At 38.4% G+C, this 19,676-nt stretch overlaps 1 pseudogene; it reads left to right on the top strand.

Moving 5' to 3' along the window:
• The first annotated feature begins 2,815 nt into the window (after positions 1–2,815).
• Positions 2,816–4,672, top strand: LOC149011413 (F-box/kelch-repeat protein At5g60570 pseudogene; annotated as a pseudogene).
• The last annotated feature ends 15,004 nt before the right edge of the window (positions 4,673–19,676 follow it).

Here is a 19,676-nt window from a genome sequence, read left to right as displayed (position 1 = left end):
TGTTTGATCTCATTTGTTTTCAGTTACTACTTTGTTGTTGTCAATTTTGACACGATTAAATTCATGAAAATGCATATGATAGTTAGGATTTATTTCATGGAAAAAGATTCTCTCTAATCTTAGGTCAGGCTAAACAAGCCGACAATTCTAATCCAAACAGTATAGTATATAGTTATTACATGATGATCTTTGCTCATTACTTCCATAATATATATTTTTTTTGTTTTTTTTCATTTCAGTGTTACTTTTTGCAAGGGTTTAATTTAGGAGTATGAATGTACCGAAACGTGGGAAAAAAGTGGAGAATTACTTCCTTCGAGCGGTTAAGAATCAAAGATGAACTAAAAGAAAATTGTACAATCGGATCAATGATTTACCAGGTAAGTTACATAATTTCACTCTTTCTTATAATCCATCCCTGCACCAGCCAATTGCTTCAAGTCCTGCTGTGATTGTTGTTGTAGATAAGTATGATGTTGATGTTGTAACCGTTGAATCTGCTGCTGTAATTGCTAGCAATTCAATCTCCATAATGCTTTTAAATATGTGCCGCCCACCTATTTCTACTTTATGATATGCTCCTCAGAAATCAGAAATTGAATCAACTATTTGCATTGCATAGGGTTTGCTGCGCCAATGATACCAAATAGTGCTGCTCCAATAAGGGCATATTGAGTGAAGAGGGTCCCACCCTAGTGGGTTATGGAAATGGTCATAATGTATGCAACTTTAACTCTAGCTTTCTCAAAGTGTCACATTAGGATATAAGACAAATTGAGTGGCATACCAACGTATAGAGCATAAGTGATCAAAGCCTGCATGAGTGAGATATTGTCTTGATGACCCGCTTTGGATAATTGTTGCGGCTTACTATGTGAGAAAGTACACAAGCTGTAGGTAACAACTGGGCACCCTGTTTTTACATGTCATATTTGAATGGTTGGCCAAAGTAGAATAAATCACCTCGCACTCCTACCAATCAAAACAATAACCGAAACCGGGAGGAGGAGGAATCTGCCTCATCTCACCATTAAGGGAGAGGTGAAGCATTTTAGCCAGATGCTCCTAGGTGAAGAAGATGGGACTTCCCTTCACACAAATTTGGATAATGAAATTGTTGTGGTCCTAGACATACCACATATTACTGTAGAACTAGTGAACCAGGCAAGGATAGCAAAGCTTGTTTAGAGAAAGCAGGACCCAAGCAAGAGCCGTGAATTGCTCCTCCACATGATACAGGCAACAACAAACAACACTACATCACTCCCGTAATCAAACATAGCATATTCAAAAACAGCAAGGTATAGGTTGTAGGCCTCTTGATTCTGGAATAGGTGGGGCTTAAAAGCCATGGCACAATGCCCACGCCAAAGTTCTCTACAACCACCTCCTCGAGCTGCCATCAAAACCTAAGACGAGAGTCGAGGAAATGGGAAGGCATTGAGTTGTTGTAAGATAGCAAAACACATAAACAACTAGAAATAAACACATCTAAGGATGAAGTGAAAGAAGAAGAAGAAGAAGAAGAAGAAGAAGAAGAAGAAGAAGAAGAAGAAAATGCAAACCTAGGATCAAACAACTGAAGGATAGAATCAAAAAGGGAACTGAATGAATTTTGTGGAAATAGGCAGGAAAGGGGAACTACAGATTACGATGATGAACCACTCTAAGATCCAAGTAAAGATGTTCACTTTAGTAAATGCTTCTTGAACAAAAGAGGCGAAAGGGGAGGTGCTATAGTGAAACTAAGGCATACAAGAGGAAGGCAGTCGCATAAAAGAACTAAGATATAGACAAAAAGCCGGTCGGTCGGGGGTATAAAAGCATCTACCAGCTTATTTTTCCTGCAAAAAAGCCTAACTACAATGTAAAATATGCATTGTAAGCCTGGTACTTCTAAACATAAATTAAAAGGAACTTATAACACGAGACTTGGCCCAAAATAACAATATTGGACCCAATTCTAAATAACTTGCAGCAAAAACGAAGTTATGATTGATTTGTTAGAACTATATGTCTAGAACTCATCATTTCCCCCTTCTTGGTTAAGCAACAACTCAATAAGATGAGGGACATGGTAGGAGAGATGAGTTTCTTTTTCCTTTTCTCCACTCTCTCCCATTATTCTCTTCTTCTTGTCTTCCTTCTACCTTCCATCAACTGTTTGATAATACTGCTACAGGTGAAACGATGTCATCTTCCAACCCTCTGCCTGACGGGCCTCACCCTTCATCCTCTCCCGACCTTTGTTGTAAATCTTCCTCCATTAACCCAGCAGCAGCCAGACCCTGGAATTCCCTCTTTCCCTCTCCCTCTGTCCCCCTCCTCCCACCAACTGCTCCCTCTCCTTTTTCCCCCTTTGACCCCGTCCCCTTCTCCTATTGTTTGCTGCCCCTCCTCTACCACTGAAGCTGGTATCCTCCATTGGCAATCTGTGGTCATTGGCCAATTCATTGGTCCCTACCCTCCGTTTGGTATTGTTAAATCCTCTCTATCTAAATAATGGAAGTCCTCTCGTTTAATGGACTACTTCTTACTTGATTCCAGTATATTCCTTTTCAACTTCAGCTCTCCTGCCTGCAAATCAGAAGCCCACTTGCAGTTAATCCTGAGATGTGTGTTCTAGTCCATTAGTTTTTAATCATTAGTCTACTTCTTTCTAACTGTTTCAGCACTTCTCCCCTTAAAAAAGTGGTTTGTCCTTAAATGTCCCATGCACTTATATACGAACCCTACGTACTACCATAGATATAAATGGTGAAACTTCATCAGTTTGTCCTGGTACTTCAGGTGAAGTTGACATAGACTGTCAAGCATGCATGAAGCTGAAAAAGGAAATCCTGGCCTCATCAACAGGCACAATGAGGAAACCAGTTTAAGAACATGGTTGTTATTCAATCTGCTTTGTCACTGTAAACTGATTAAGCTAAGCAGCTGATCTTTCATTCATTTAGTTCATAGTGATAAATGTCTGTTTGGATATCTCAGCAAGACAATGAACTAGGGACAATAGTCTAACTATTGAAGCATGATCTCTGGGTCCAAGAAAGGAAAAACTGCACTTACCAACATACTTAAGGTCTTTTAAGCTCTTAAAATCTTGAACATATTCTGTTACAATGACTTTCTGCATAATAGCTTGTTGGTATTTCTGCATGCTTGAAATCTTAGAGATAAAAGATTCAAATTGCTTCTGAACCTTATAGGCAATATCAACTGTACAAAAGCTTGGATTATTTAGCTTAGTTTTTTCATTTTAGAACCTACCAAAGACTGATATTTCTCATGTTTCCAAAAGTAGAACTTTAGTTGCACGGTAGCAATTGAATAATGATTTGTCTCCATGGTACCATGTAATTTTGATTTTCTGCTACCTCACATGTTTTATTTCTTGCATTTTGTAGTAATCAGATGGGGATTCCACTGGTCAGTCATCAGGTGATAGTCTTATACCTGGTGTTTATGATGACATTGCCACGGATATTCTTACTTGGGCAAGTAGATCAGCTTACCCAAATCTTTACAAACTGAGGCAGCAGATGCGTGTCATTGAACAGTGAGTTTATCTAGCTTGTGGCAATATGCCTTGGGAAGCTTTTGATCCTACAAGACAAAGGTGGATGAGGTTACCTTGCTAGAATGCCATACGATGATTACTTCACATATGCAGACAAAGAATCTCTTGCTGGAGGAACTGAGCCGCTAGTTTTTGTTCAGGAACTATCAGGATTTTCAACATGGATGTACAGTAAGCTCAATCATCGATGGTGTAGATGCCCCTTAATGAGTCTATCCCATTGTTTGTTTGGTTCAAGTAGTTCTGAAGAAGTTGCTAATGTTGCTGGAGGAAGTGACAAGATCTGTTCAGCTTTTCAATTCCGAACTGGGTTCTAAGGAAAGTTTGCCAGATATGAATTTGCCTTGTAAACTTTGTTCAGGATTCTTCATGGATGATAAATTTTATGTTACTGGAGGAATTAACAGTCAATCTGACCGTCTAACTTGTAGGGAAGAATATAATATGGAGACAAGAACATGGAGGAGGATAAATAACATGTTCCTTGGTTGGGGTGGACCTATGTGGTCTCCTACCCTGATGGTGGTTGTTAATAATCAGCTTTGGGCTGCTGATCTAACTACAAATGAAGTGAAGAAATACGATAAAACAAATAATACATGGAATGTTGCGAAGAGATTCCCAGTCAGGGCCTAAACATGTCAGCAAGGAGTTGTGATGGGATGCTCTTGAGCTCCCAAGTTCAGGTATTAGGTTCCTGAGCTTGGATACTTTCTGTGTTGTTTTTTTGGTTAATTCGTATTGGAATCAGGAGTTTGGGTGTATGTGAGGCAACTGCTGTTGCAGGATGAGTGTTATGGTTCCTGAGTGTGTATTTCAATCTATAATTTTATTCTAATAGAAGTCTGATCCCTTATTCAGAAAAAGAGATTACTAGTCAAGGTTGACTCTAACAACGGTTAGGGTTTAGCATTCAAAGAATGTGGTGACAAGTTTCTTTTGGTTGGTAGACATAAAGGCACTAATGGTGAAGTTATTGTGCTACATTTATGGTGTCCAGAGGACAGAAATGGGGGAAGACTTGAGTGGGATTTTCTTTCCATCAAAGAGAAAGTAGGTGGGTTTGAGTACAACTATGCCATGATGGGCTGTTGATGCTTGTATGACTATCTTATATGAGTTGGATCTAAACGCATTGAGAAACTCAGGTCTTCTTTTATGGCGATTTGACGTTGATTGGATATTTTCTTCCTCTAAAAAATAGATGTTGATATTAAATTTTCTTATTCTCCAATTCCCACTCTTTCATTCCTTTTCTTGTCCTAATTATTTTTAAGCATGTAAGGTCTATATCCTTGAAGTTTTTGAATTATGATGTTTTTTCATGCTAAACATTATTACAGTCCTTTACAGAATCTAAAAAGAAATAAAGAGATGATTGACCCTTTTCTTCACATCAAACTTCATGGAACTGCATACTTGGTTGAGAGTACCTGATGGACAAGCCTTCAGGCACTTCTCTCCAACCTAATTTGCATTGATCTCTATCAATTCCAAACACCCTCAATGGACGATGACGGACTGTGAAGAGTTCACCTTGAGTACCCATGCAACTCCACCTCTCCCCCCACCTTTCTAGAGTCTCAGAGAAGGCATCTGAAAGTAGCTAGGGAAGTTACCTTTTAGAGCCTTCCAAGTAATAAAGCCATGTCTTGGAATATGGATCCTTTTTTTTTTTTTTCAAAGAAATTCTTAAATTTGGACTTTTTTTTTTTTTTTTTTTTTTTGTCTTGGGTAATTTCAAAAAAAAAGAAAAGGAAAGAAAGACACTAAAGGATCAGACCTTTATTAGAAAAATAATGTTTAAGATACAAACCCAAGAACCATACCTCTCAACCCTACAACAGCAATTACCCCACATACACCCAGTCTCACTGGTTCCATTCAAAGAATAGAAAGAGAAACTAAACAAGCGAGAAGCACTGAACCGTGGGAGCTCTAAAGCATCCCATCACTATCCATCTTGACTTGTTCAAGAAAATCCCTTATAGGGAATGAAGTCTAATCCCTTGCTGTTGATTTCACAAGAAAGTTAGCGACTGGATTAGCCTCCCTATAATAGTGGGTAATCCTCCAATCTATCTACTCCACATAGTCTCAATCCATACTAGAGTTCAAATACACATCAAGGAATAAGAAATTCCTTCATCGCCAACACCACTGGCATAGAATCATATTCAATCCACAACTTCTCAATACTCATGGACTGAACGGCAGCCAACCCTCTCATCAAGGCCATGAATTCAGCCTCCAAACTCATTTTGACACCCAAGTACCCATGGAAAGAGGACAGCACTACAGCACTCGAGTCTTAAATCAGTCCCAATATCCCTGCATGCCTAGGAAACCCTATGGCTGAACCATCAATGTTAAGTTTAAACTAGCCCCTTTCAGGTCGTTCCAAACCACCTACTTTGGCTCTACATTTGGTTTTACCTTCACACAAAGTGCTGCTCTTGACATCACCTCTTGGTCAGATCTGCCCAGCCCCCTTCCGCACTGTAAGTCTCAACCTGAAGCTCCAACAAGTTTGACCTAAACACTCAATCCACCTGTCTACCAACTCTGTCATGCTTTCTGAAATTTCTCTCCAACCAGGTGAAGTATGGAATCAAGACAAAACACTTCAACCACACGTTGACTAAAGAGGTAGCCTTGTACCACCAAGCCCATAAGTCCTCCAATGAATGACATGGCCCCTATCTGAATGAGGAAAGGTCACTGAACTTACACCAAAGCACCCACAACAAATCACACTACATAAATAGATGCTCTATAGATTCCACACTCGAATCACATAAAATACAATAAGAAGCCAAAACTAGACTCGTCCTTGCACAACTGATTCTGTTGGGAGTCTCCTCATCAATAGTCTCCAGCCAAACATACACACACGAGGCTGCAAATTCACACCCCAAACAGCCTTATGACACTCCACCTTCGTGTGCTGATTCCTAAGGCTATTCGAAGTAGACTTGAGAGAGAATGTACCATTAGTTTCCAACTTCCAATGGCACCTGTCCATTTCTTTGGCATCACCCACTTCAAGCTTAGAGGACAACTGAAGAACATATCAAAGAGGGTTTGGCCCAGCTATAGGAAAATCCCACACCCTCTCATGCAAAAAATCTTCTACTCTTTAAGGAAATCCATGGATAGTAGCACCATCCAACTGGATATTTTCCACTACTATGAAAGGCACCATTTATCCATCAACAAATTAACCTTTTAACCATTTCCTACAGTCCACTATTCCTGAGAACAAATAAAGTCCAATACCTTTTTAAGACCAAGGAGGATCGAACAGTGAACATTGCATTTCTTCAGAGCACCACCCTTTGCAAGTAACTTGGCTGTCATAAATACCCCTATCAACATAGCATATTGCTTTACCTTCCAGGCAAGTTTGCACAAACAAGAGAGATTCACATCTATTAATCTTCTCAGACCAAGCTCTCCTTCCTTCTTTGTATAACATAAGTGAGCCCACTTTACTATTACTAACTTCCTTTGATTGATGCTTCCTTTCCACTCAAAATTGTGCATCCATTGCTCTACCTATGAAACAACAAAAGAGCGCTACCAGTATACAGAGAAGGTGTGGATCGACATGCAAGAGATCACTGACTTCACCATCTCAACCCTTGTTGCATGTGACAACAACCTCCTTTTCCAGCCTTGTAACTGAGCCTTTACTTTGTCTATGACTAGCAGAAATCTATCCTTTACTCTTCCCACCCAGAGCTCCATGTTCCCTTGTTCTCAATAACTGCTTTATCCTCTGGTTTTTGAAAGGAGCCACCTTCTCAAAGAAAATTTTCCTGTTTTCCACATCAATGTACTACCCTGCAAAGAGTTGATACATGCCAAGAAAAGTTTGAAGTCTTTTTGGGATAATTATTGTTGTTCCCTTGTACTTTGATTTTATTACCACTTTATTCCATGTACTTTCTAAAATTATTAATCCAACCTTTAACTTTGTCTACAATTACTAATGCCCCTACCATTAAGCTCCATTAGTTTACTGATGATGTGGCATCTATATATTTTGTTAAAATCTTAAAAGTAACCCTAGAGTCCTCTCTTTACTTATTTACCTTTTTTTCAAGTTATAATACTACCCTTAATTAACCATGGGAGAAAATTAACCTTAAATCAATTTTCTTCTCTAAAAAGAAACCACCAAATAAAGGAAAGATGTGATTGAATAAAATTCAAAATAGAAACTAAATATGAGGAAGTATCAAATTTAATTTGAAGTTGGAAGTTGAAAATCACCTAATATATGCTAACCATTGTGCATGTTATCAAATTTCCTATTAATTAACATCTTATATGCCAATTTGTTTGTAAAACTTCCATCATTGTGATTGTGAAAATTTTAATTGGAGCATGAGAGTTTTAACAACCATAAGCGTGTGATCCCACCAGTCCTTGAATTAAATTCTTAGAAGAAAACAAAAAGGAAAATCATTTTAGGACAACTTCCTTTGAAGATGAACCTTACTTGAAACTCTATATGATTTATATTTTTTAGTGCAATAATAAGACCCTCATTAACAAGTATCACGCTGCAATAGAGATCATTGTTATTTTGTTATTTTGTGTAAATTCCAAGAATTACAACACTCATATAAAGATTCATTTATTTTCTCCCAGATCACTGCTTTTGCTGTTAAAAATTAAATTTATAATGTGAAACAGTTCATCTTTACCATGATGCAAATTTTGATGGAGTTAGGGATGAAGAAGCAAGATCTCAAGAGGTAATTCATTCACAAACTTTCTTGATTTGGGTTTTTATCATAGTGGAGACGACTGGTACTCTTTCAAATCCAAAATTGATTCTAAAATATAAGATCTTAAGGATATAATTGGCATTCAAGATAATTTCTAACAATGAGGTTAATGTCATCTTTTTGACTTCTTAATTTTAATTAAGGGAAAAATAGATATTACATCTTCAATGTTAATAGCCACATAACACCGTTACAAGTGAGGGGGGCAATAGTAATTTCATAAAGAAGGATGATGATGGATCTAACATTGATGATACTTCTTTATGTATTCCATTGCCTCATATTGCATTCGAGGCGAATAAAATCCTTGTCTTTGGATTTTATAAGAAAAGGTTCTCTCCAATATGACTTCCACAAATTACTTCATGGACCTCTGCTAGCGCATACTGTGAATCAGATGGTCTCAAGCTTTTCAACAATTACCAAAATTTGTTTTTTTTATAAAGTAATCCATTCTTTAAGACAAATTTTGCTGATCTTCTCTTTAAAGTTTTGGCTTTTTTTTTATCATCAGGCATAGGATCATCCCTGAGATAATTTATTATAGGATCCATCCAGGATGATTCACTAGCAACTTCCATTACCTCAAGCTCTAGATATGCTAGGGAGTTTAACTCTTCAACATACACCGCTTGTGGGAGAGAGACAAATTTCGCTGAACCAAGCTTTGCTAAGGAATCTGCCATTGTATTTTGACTTCTAGGTAACCTAAATATGTGAAATTGCATGAACCATAGTTTGCATTCAATCACTTTCTTCAAATAATTGATCATCCTATCATCTTTCGCCTCAAAATACTCCTGTGACTTGGCTAATCACTAACTCAGAATCACTTTTGACCTCAATGTTTTGCACACACAATGATTTGGCTAAATGGAGTCCTGCAATTAAAGCTTCATATTCTGCCTCATTATTAGAAGCATGAAACATGAAGTGAAGTGCACTTTAAACGACAAAACCGACTGGACTCTGAAGAATCAATCCTGCTCTTGATCCCTGAGAGTAACTCGAGCCATCAACATGGAGAATCCTCTACCAAATATTTCACTGGGATTTCCTCAATCCATGGGTGGCGAGACACTCTCAACGACAAAGTACGCTAAGATCTGTGCTTTGATTGCAGTTTTGGGTTTGTAATCTATATCATGCTCTATCAATTCCACTGCCCAAGACACCAATCTCCCAGTAAGGTCAGGCTTATGAAGAATTTTCTTCAACGGCCAATTAGTCAAAACAATAGGAGAGTGTGCTTGAAAATATGGTATAATCTTCCTAGCTACTACTATTAGAGCCAAGGCTTGCTTTTCAATTTCGGGGTATCTTGTGAAATCCCTCACAACCCTAATTTGGAAGTCTATGTTGTAGGTCCGAAGACCCCAAGTCAAGGAAGAAGACAACTATGGACCCTCTCATTTGAACCCATTGGGTTTGACCTAGAACCAATGGAGGTTTATAATGAAGAGCCAATTATGGAAACCCTGAATGACTTTGATAGAAGATGTAGCTTGAGTGAAGATGGACTTGGAAGATGGACTTTGAGTACTATGATGACACCTTCGGAAGGTCCTATAAAGTCAAGTAAGACTCTCTCTTAAGGTGGAAGAGGAACCAAGAGGAGTTTGTGGCTTTTGAAGACCAAAATTCAACATTTGACCAAAAGACACTGCCTTGGGCGACCAAAGCTAGTCCAGGGCAGAATTGTTACTTTTTGGAAAATTAGGTTTTTGGAGCTCTATATATTCAAACTTCAATCTAAATTGTACCACTTTGCCTCTTAGTTGTTGCAAAACGAGAAGAACCCTAGAACTTCCTCTTCAAGGACAAGGTAGATCCCAAGCATCTGTGAGAGATTCCTCCATTGAATCTTCTTCTTCAAGGTTAGTATTCGCTTCTATTTTCTCTAGATCCATTATCTCTTCTATTTCAACCCATTGTTTTGATTGTGAGGAAGGTCTTATATTACTGTAATGACCTAATCTCTGATCCTCATAGTCTTAGAGTGAATTTCTATTCACTCTATTCTTTCCGTGGACTACACGGTGTGATTTCGATACTAAACATAGTTTAAACTTCACATGATCTACTTGTCTTGTTTGACCTCTAACCTATGCTAGATCTATTCTTAAGTATATTTTCGACCATGATATACTGTTTTCTTATCTCTAGAAAGAATCCCCATTCATTCTAGTCTATCCGTGAAATATATGGATTGATGCCGGATTAGGACTATTATGTGATCCGATAGATTTCTATTCCAATGGCCATATTAGATGCTTAGATCATGCTAGATAGTATTCATATACTATTTTGAATTTTTCTATTAATTTTGGAGTGATTGGAACTTGAACAATGAGTTTCCGATCAAAACTTAAGGTTTTTTGTCCGTACACACTCTGCTTGGTCGCCCCATGCGACCAAGCCAAGCCACCAAAGGGTGTCCTGATAGCAACTTTTCCTTGTTTTAACTCTGTTTTGTCTTCGATCATTAGGGTTTGTTCCTTATGTTCTATAATTGTTTGGGTAGGATTATTTTTGTGACTTCGAACCTATCCCCACTGATCTCTTTTCTTTGGAGTTAGCGAATCGGATATAAGGAGAGTATGTCACTCACAATTAACATGGCTACATGCTTTGATATGTTAGAACTTGTATGCAAGTGTTAGATACTGTAATAGTACTTTTTCTATAATGTTATAATTCAGTAATTCCAGAATATGTTTCATTATGTAAATTGCGTACTTGTATGAATGAGATTGATTTAATTATGAGTTGGACTTTGTTATGATATTTATGGAATCATGATGTGATGTGATTGACTAAGTGTGGTTGTGGATTGGGCAATGCGAATTGGACGTTTCTGTCATTGGACACTAGTGGAGGTGGTATGGGATGCATTCCTATGGTACCCCTTGGCGCTTTCCGCACCTACTGGATGTCATACCTAGGACTTGTCTAGATGAGTTTGGCTAGGAAACCTCATCATATCTAACCCCATCGCGAGGGTATTGAAGCCGAGTGACCCATGACAGTAATGGGGATTGTGGGCACTCAAGACCGGAAGCAACCCGTGAGTGGATGCAGTCACATTGTGGGGGCCATTCATTGGTAGGGTCGCACATAATAAGCCTGGGGTCATGGGGGTCGCACATAATAAGTTTGGGATCATGGGCACTCAAGACCGATAGCCAACCCATGAGAGGACATGAGAGCTGGTTGGAGCCATAGGATACGATGACTCTAGGGAGGGAGATACCGGACTAGACTGCCTAGGCACGGAAGGGAGGCTATCAAACCGGAACAAATTGTCTAGTGTACGGAAGGGAGGTATCCAAGTCCGAGTAGATGTGAGTCAGTAGAGGACTATGCATTGGGTTAGGCATAACCCTAATATGTGCCAATACTCATACCAATGGTGTAGTGAGAGAGTGGTGACCTAAATCCCAACCATGGAATGTCTGAGACGGACGCCCTGACCCACCATTGCTCGGAGAACCCAAGATACTGAGGTGGTTGAGGGAAGGGTGACTGTGACTACCTAGAAGAGTATGGTGTTCTATCTTAATGCGTGTCTGCCACTAAAGACTAGCATATATAGAGTTAGAAGCATACTGACATCATTGTTTCATATTATTTGCATCATGTTTGTTCTAAACTGTTTGTAGTTGTTTATTGTGATTGAACTACTTGCTGAGTTCTATTGAGCTCACCCTTCAAGGATATGTTTATAGATGATTTTGCAGGTTTGGAAGAGATCCCTTGTGATGAGCACATTTATGTGTGAAATCTTAGGGCATAAAGCATACATTTTATACACTTAGAGTGAAGCTACCTTGGGTTTTATGTTATTTTTGTAGATTTTAGGACTTTTCAACATTTAAGCAAATATTTGGAGTTTTGGGTATGAATCATGCAATTTTACACGTCAAGAGGTCCATCCAAATTCTCAAATGTGAAAATTGGCCTGATCTAAAGCATGATGGGCTAGAGATGTGATTTTGGGCCAACTCCGAAATATTTAAGAGATAAAGAAAGCAAATTTGATCTACGGCTGAGATTATAAATTATCAATCAAATCTACAGAGATATTATTGAGAGATATTATTGAGAGAGTCCAAATGGAGAAAGAGTCATTGCATACCTCAATATCTTATTTCCTATTTGTGATTTGATTAAAGAAAGAAAAAGAGGAAAAAGAATTATATTTAGATAAGGAAGAAGGAAAAATCCCGTTTTTGAATGTCTCTGTTCAATTTCGATCAAGCCCTTTATCGAACGGTCATCCGGTGTCCGATCGAGCTGATTTTTGGAGGAGAGCTTCACACTTCTTGATCCTCAAATCCAACGGTGGAATTATGCATTTGATTTCTCTAAGTCAGTCCGATTAGTACATCAAAACCCTAATTGGTTGAGTCAGATAGAAACCCTGAGTTTGATTCAAATTCTGTCAAGATTCATATCCCATGTAAACTCTATAAAGGAGAGCATACTCCATCAAGGGAGAAGGTGTTTTAGAGCTTAGTAGAAGCACTCTTTCTTCTCTCTTCACTTTATTTAGGCTTTCTCTAGTTTTCTTTGCTTGCATTTGTGAGATTAAATTTCTAGATTGAATGTTTAGGTTTAATTTTTCTATGTAATGCAACTCAAGTTCGAGTTTCAAGTTTTAAGATTCGTTTTTCTCTAGGTCTAGCAATTGCAGATCTAGATCATTCTAGATCTAGATCCGGTTGTTATGGTTGGTTGAGATTCGAATCATTTGTTCAATTCGCAAGTAAGTAATCTTCTTCAATAATCTTCTCTCCTCCCTCCATTCCCGCTTCTATCTACCCCTCCATATTCTTAATTTAGGATTTACTTTCAGCATCTATTTATTGTTCGCCCTTCCCCTGGGTCCTTGATCAGAGATGCCTACAATCGTGCCTCTCTTTGGTTAAGGTTTCCTTTCCTTTTATTACTCTGTTATTTACTTTCTACAATTTACTTTCAGCATTTATTTATTGTTCTCCCTTCCCCTGGGTCCTTGATCAGAGATGCCTACAGTCGTGCCTCTCTTTGGTTAAGGTTTCCCTTTCCTTTTATTGCTTTAATTATTTCTTTCCTGCAATTTCTTTTTCTCTAATATCCGTTCCCCCGATCGGTGGACTGTAAGCTACGGCAAAGGGTCCACGGTCAAAGTCATTATAATTATACTCCCCTTTTCGAGTTAACTATGTTCACTACTGCTATTGAAGAGGATAGATACACTTGTAAGGCCTCACTTGGAATTTTGAATCCTTCAGAAATGTCGTGTAACATTGTTTGGAGAACTTCTGATCAGATCGACATCCTCCAATGCTTGACTCTGTTGCAAATTTCATTTTTAGGTGTCTTGTCAAAATGACAACACCTATTGCATTCAGAGTTGTTCTTCCCAAAATCATATTATATGCCGACAAATTCGTGACCAGTAAGAACTTTGTCACTGTTGTTATTGTTTGAGGATGAGATCCGAGCGTAATCATCAACTCAACAGTCCCCTCAATAGTCTTTCTTTGCTTGCTCTTCTCTCGTCGATCCTCTGTTATTCCACCTCCTTGGTTGTTCACCATTTCTTTGTTATCCTCTATTCCTTTTCTAAACATACCGATTTAGACGTCCTTGACTGATTAGATGTTCAATTACATTTTTTAAAACAATTAAGTCGTCTGTATCATGCTTATGATCCCTGTGGAATCTACAAAAGTTATTTTGATTTTGCTGCTCCGCTCTTAAGATCTTTGGCATTGGCCAATCTCAAGAATTTTTTTATTTTGAATCTGCATCAGAATTTTAGATCTTGAGTTCAAAGGCGTATATTGATCTAGAACTGGTCGCGGATCATCTTTTCTGACCCGTTGATCATTTCTTGAATAATTCTTATTATTCGTCCAGTCTTTCTGATCAGATCACAATGTTCCACTTTCTTTTCTCTTATTTCCATCACCAGTAGTTTCCTTCCTTGCTTACAGAATCTCCTTCATGTTTGCATATTGGTTACACCGTGATGTTAATTCTACAATGTTTGCCGGTTTGTTCATGATTAGAAATTCTAATAAGTTATTATCACTCAAACCTTTGAACATTGCGTCGTAATCCACTGCTTCATTCAAATTCTTGATCTAAATTGATTCTTGATTGAATCTCTTCATGTAGTTGCAAACTGATTCTCTAGCCTTTGGCAAATTTCTGCCAAATTGTCCACTGTCTTACTACTTTTCATGCTACTTTCAAAGCGTGATAGGAAGATTTTGGTTAAATCTTTGAAGTTTCCAATCGAATTTGGCTTTAGACTAAAGAACTAGGTTGTTGCAGGTCCTTTCAGAGAAGAGGGGAATGACCGGCACTTGAAAGCTTCTGATTCTCCAGCTAACATCATAATCGAGTTGAACTGAGCTAGATGCTCTAGTGGATCAGCACTCCCATCGTACGTTGTGAACACTAGGAGCTTGAAATTGTGTAGTAATGGAGTCATCATTATCTCCTTCGAAAATGGATTTCGATCTATGGATTCTTCCATATTCTCCTTGTTTTCCCGATTTGCCAGTCGTTGGATCTAGTTGTCTAGAATACAAAATCCAATCCATTATTGATTTTGGATTCAAGAACCCTCAAAATAGCTGCTAACTAATTTTGTAGCTTCTCTTTTCGATCTCTTAGGCTTCTCGAAATTCTACTTTTTCCGGTTTGTCTTGGTTGAGCTCTTCTATCTTCTCTAGTTGAAATGTGATCTTTTAACTCGTAAGGAAGTGGATCAAAATCCGGATCTGACTTTCTCCACAGCCTTCCTTGATTAGACTTGATATTTTTTTATTTTGTCTCAACTCTTGCTTTCGAGGATTTTTGTCAAGGATCGTATCAACTCGGGAAAGAGGAATTCTGTATTATGCTGATAGTGTTGGTATTGGAGTTCCAATTAGTTTTGGAATTCTGATTTGTCGGATGTATGATCTCATCAGGTTTTGTGTATCCAAAATCTGACGTTGCATATTTTCCATTTGAGTTAAGATCTGATGTGAATCGAATCTGGGTTGTGATGTTGCAGCAGAAGCTTTTGAAAGCTATCTCTCCTGTCAATTATGAACTTCTAGGAGATGAGGTGAACGATCTCCAAGACCTTCTACTTTTGACGAGTAATGTCACTCCACTCGTCCGGTCTTCCCTTGGGGTGTTGATTGGTGTTTTAACATGTATAGCATAATTAAATGGACAAGAATAAATCAAGTTTATCATACTAAGTTATCAAAACCGAAATAATGGTTACAGTCATCCATTACTTCAAAATAAAAATATAACATCAGAGTTTTGAAAAGAAAAGAGTAATTTTCGCTCTCTTTCTCTAATGGAATCCCATGCCAATAAGAGCAACTGGCTCTTTCTGTGAAGTCCATCCATATCGTTTTCCTCCGTCCACTTCTTCTTCGATCACTCCTTCAAGAAGACATATTGGTAACCGCATCCTCCATTTGGAAGAAGTCCTCATAACTTTGTCCCAGCATAATCTAATATAGAAAAGAGAAGCATATAAAAGGAACGGGAGGTTCCACGTAACTCGGGAGGTCCTCAACATCATATCACACATTCATTCTCAAGATTCTACACCACACATATAACATGAATATCAATAATGTAATTAATAACTATGATATGATATGTGAATGATTATGCTCCTAACTCTATCATGAAGTCTCTATGGTAGACCCTTAGTCCCCCGGGGCCTCTTCTTTGGGCGGTCTCATCACTCTTCCCTCACGGCTCGATGCACGTCCCTTGGGTTCTCCGCGGTTGTTGTGTAAAGTCTTGTCAAGCCATGGTTGGGGATTAGGTCACCACTCTCTCACATCACCATTGGTATAAGATCCCGCGGGGTGTCAAGGGGGATAATCTTAGGCCCAATGCAAAGTTATATAGTCTCGCTACTACATTGGTCCGGATATTTCCCCTCACGCCTAGTGCTCTGTTGGTTCAATACCTTCCCAACTATGAATGGAATCCTCAATGGAGGCATCTGTTGGACCCCATTCATTAACCCTGGTCATCCACATATAATGGACGATGATCTCCATGTCCTCTCACGGGTCATTTCACCGGTCTTGAGTGTCCATGAGCCCTTATCTATTATATGCAACCCTACCTCCTCTGACTATGGGTGGGCCCTTGATCATACGGACCCTGCCACTAACATCACGGGTTAACCTGCTTCATGCCCTCCCCCTCGAAAGGGTAGTAGTACTCATGAGGTCACCTAACCAAACACTTCTAGACATGCCCTAAATATGTAAATTAGTAATCGGGAAAGAGCCAAGGCACCATTCGTCCCCCTTTGGGCACCATAGGCAATACTCCCATACTCTTTGGTATCCTAGATGGGTCCCAAGGGCATTCCCCATTCCCAACCACAATAAAAACAATCATATAATGTCACTAGGGCAATGGGTGAACCCACAACCCTAGTAGAAAATACAAGGTAGAAGAAATAATAATATTTCTCCTCTCATACAATCACATTCCATTTCATAACAACAATAATAGATTTCAAAGCAAGGAGCAACACGTCAGAAGTAATCAATAAACATAAAAATCATAGCAATTCATATTTAACAAAAAGACATAAAATAACCACAAGATAATACTAAAGCAATACAAGATATCAATAATGAAAAGGTCATCACATCATTACACATGTAATATAAAGTTAAGTATATTCCTCACCTTTTACTTTGTTCTTCCTCCAAATCCAAGAATCCACTCCCACAAATTAGTGATTAAAGATATATTAACCTATTTATGCAAAAGAAATAATTATCACAAATTAGAGCCAATTTGGGTTTCAAAGGGATATCCTAAAATCTTCCCACAAAACCCGAAAACCAGGTTAAAATGGGTAGTTCTCGACCTCACTAGTGAATGGTCACTAATTTGTCACCAACTCGAAGTTTATAATGAAGCAAAACTTTGTGAAAATCTAATTGGAAACAAAAGGATCCTACGGGTACCTTCAATTTTATTAAATTTGACCCATCTCAAAAAGCCCCAAATTTGACTCTCATAAATCACCCGTGGGTGACCTAGAGAATCAAAATTCTAAAATCTTTTGCAAGGGGATAAAACATTACTCCCAAGCTCAAGGGAAACATTAATATAAGAAGATATAAGCATCTAGGGTACCCATCATATTCCCTTTCACGCAATCCCTCAATAGTAGAGAAAAGATATCACTCCCACAAACTAGGAAGGGACATTAATACAATAAAGGAAAGCAACCAAGATACCTAACAACCTTCCCTTTCAAGATTCCTCAAAAGGAAAGGAGAGAAAATACTCACAAAATTATGAGTAAGAGAAGGATTAAAGAAAACTAACATTTCGTAATGATTTTGCGAAGATTCGGATCACAGACACCTTCGGAAGAATGGAAATCGCTCCTCTCTTTCGTTTCTCCTTTTCTCCAAAGCCTCCGCCTCTTTCTGGCCTCCAAAAATGCGTTTACGGATGAGATAAAACATAAATAGGGTTTAAAAATCCGAATTTCCAATTTTACCCCTAAACAGAAAATAGGGTGGGAGTTGGTTCACCCAAACGGCCCAAACTCGGTCCAAGGTTGGCCCCCCCCTTTTGATGATCTTTGGCTCGTTGGAAAGGTCTTTCGACGATCTTCGATTTGATATCTTATTTACGTCAATCGAATTCTCCATCACTGATCTACAGATATTCCAAAATTACCTTTTTTACACTATCGAGACTAATCTTCTCTCTTCACTTAAACTCTAAGAGAGTTTTTGAGTCATTATAAGGGTCATCTACCAACATTTGTTCAATTTCCAATCCTTCGGGCTCGAATTGAATGGTCCACAATTGTCGCCGAATCAAGGCCCAGGTTCTCGGTCTTAAAACCACGGGTTAAAGGGGTAGAAATCTGGGGGATTTCACAAGTAAGCATCGCCGGAGCTGGTGGTGGTAATGTTGCTTCCTTCGTCTTTCTCTTTGGATTTTTTTCTTCTTAACTCTCTCTACCTAGTTTCTGCTGCTTTGTTCATTGGCATCTCCTCTTGTTTCTTAGGTGACAGTGTCATAGCTTTTGTTTTGAAAGTTATTCCCACAGATGGCACCAAATGTTGGTGCAGATTTACCAGGGGTTATGAACTGCGAATCCTACCAAACTCTTCAAATCTGGTCCTAAATCCCCTCTTACCTGCAAAGCTAAGGAAAGGCTGTTAGAAACGGAGCCGATCAATTGGATCAGCATTCCGTCTCCGATGGTCAAGTCAGTGAGTGTCGAAGGATTAGGTTGTAAAGCTCCTGATAGCTTAAGGAATGTTTGAATGTAATTAAGGAAGGAAGATGCAAGCAACTTTTTAGTGAATTCGAATGTCTTACCTTCTGCATACACCTCAACCCTATTTATAGATCCTCTTTCTGACTCTGCCTTCTCTCAGCCGTCGATTGAGTGTTATAGAACCGATGGTTAAGATTTGATCTTTGGATGGCTTTTGGGTTGATCCCATATTTGGTCCAAACCATAAGTTGGAACACGTTCATTCGGATGAACCAGGTCTTGGGTGATTTATTCACAACACGATCCAACTACAAATTCATTGGATCGAGTGAACAGGGAGTATTTTCTGTAATTTGAAAAAATTAATTGAGGTTTTGTAAAATAAAAAAAAATAAAAAAAAACAAAAAAAAAACTTACATTTCTCTCATGGGCAAAATGGTCATTTCAATTTCAAACTAACAAAAAAAAAAAAAAGGAATAGTGGGCAACTTGTAATTTCTGAAAAAAGTCTGTGTGGGCAGCATGTAATTTTTGCCACTTAAGTGGGCAGTCAAGAGTTTTGGCCCAACTTAAATAGACAACATGGAAAAAACTCTTTACTTTTTCATTGTTATTGAAGTAATCCATATGGTAGTGGTTGTTGTTCAACATTTGATGAAAACATTGGAGATCCATTCTCGTCTACGTTTGGGAGCTTTCTATTTTATTTTTTTTGACACAAATGTATGCTGAAGTTTCTTGGAACCTTACAATAAAACTTTGGTCTTATTCGGGTTGTAGTGGAAGAACAAACAATGACTAACGGGTGATGCTTTGACTTGCCAGTTGCCCCTTTTGATTGTTGAAAAGTTTGACTACTTTAGTCCCACATTGCCTGATGTGGGACTAGAAGGGAGAGGAGGAGACTATAAAGTAAGCCTCCCCTCCTCTTGTAAAGTACACCAAAACAACAGGGAATATCCTATTTAGAAAAGGAATATTCCTCCTTCTTGTATTTATTATTTAAATAAA

The sequence above is a fragment of the Hakea prostrata genome, chromosome 7, assembly GCF_041222555.1.
Source record: "Hakea prostrata isolate BN-2017 chromosome 7, UWA_Hpros_2, whole genome shotgun sequence".
In the NCBI taxonomy this organism is placed as follows: domain Eukaryota; kingdom Viridiplantae; phylum Streptophyta; class Magnoliopsida; order Proteales; family Proteaceae; genus Hakea; species Hakea prostrata.
Note: the sequence above shows the minus strand (reverse complement) of the source record. Positions and strands in the feature narration are given on the sequence as shown.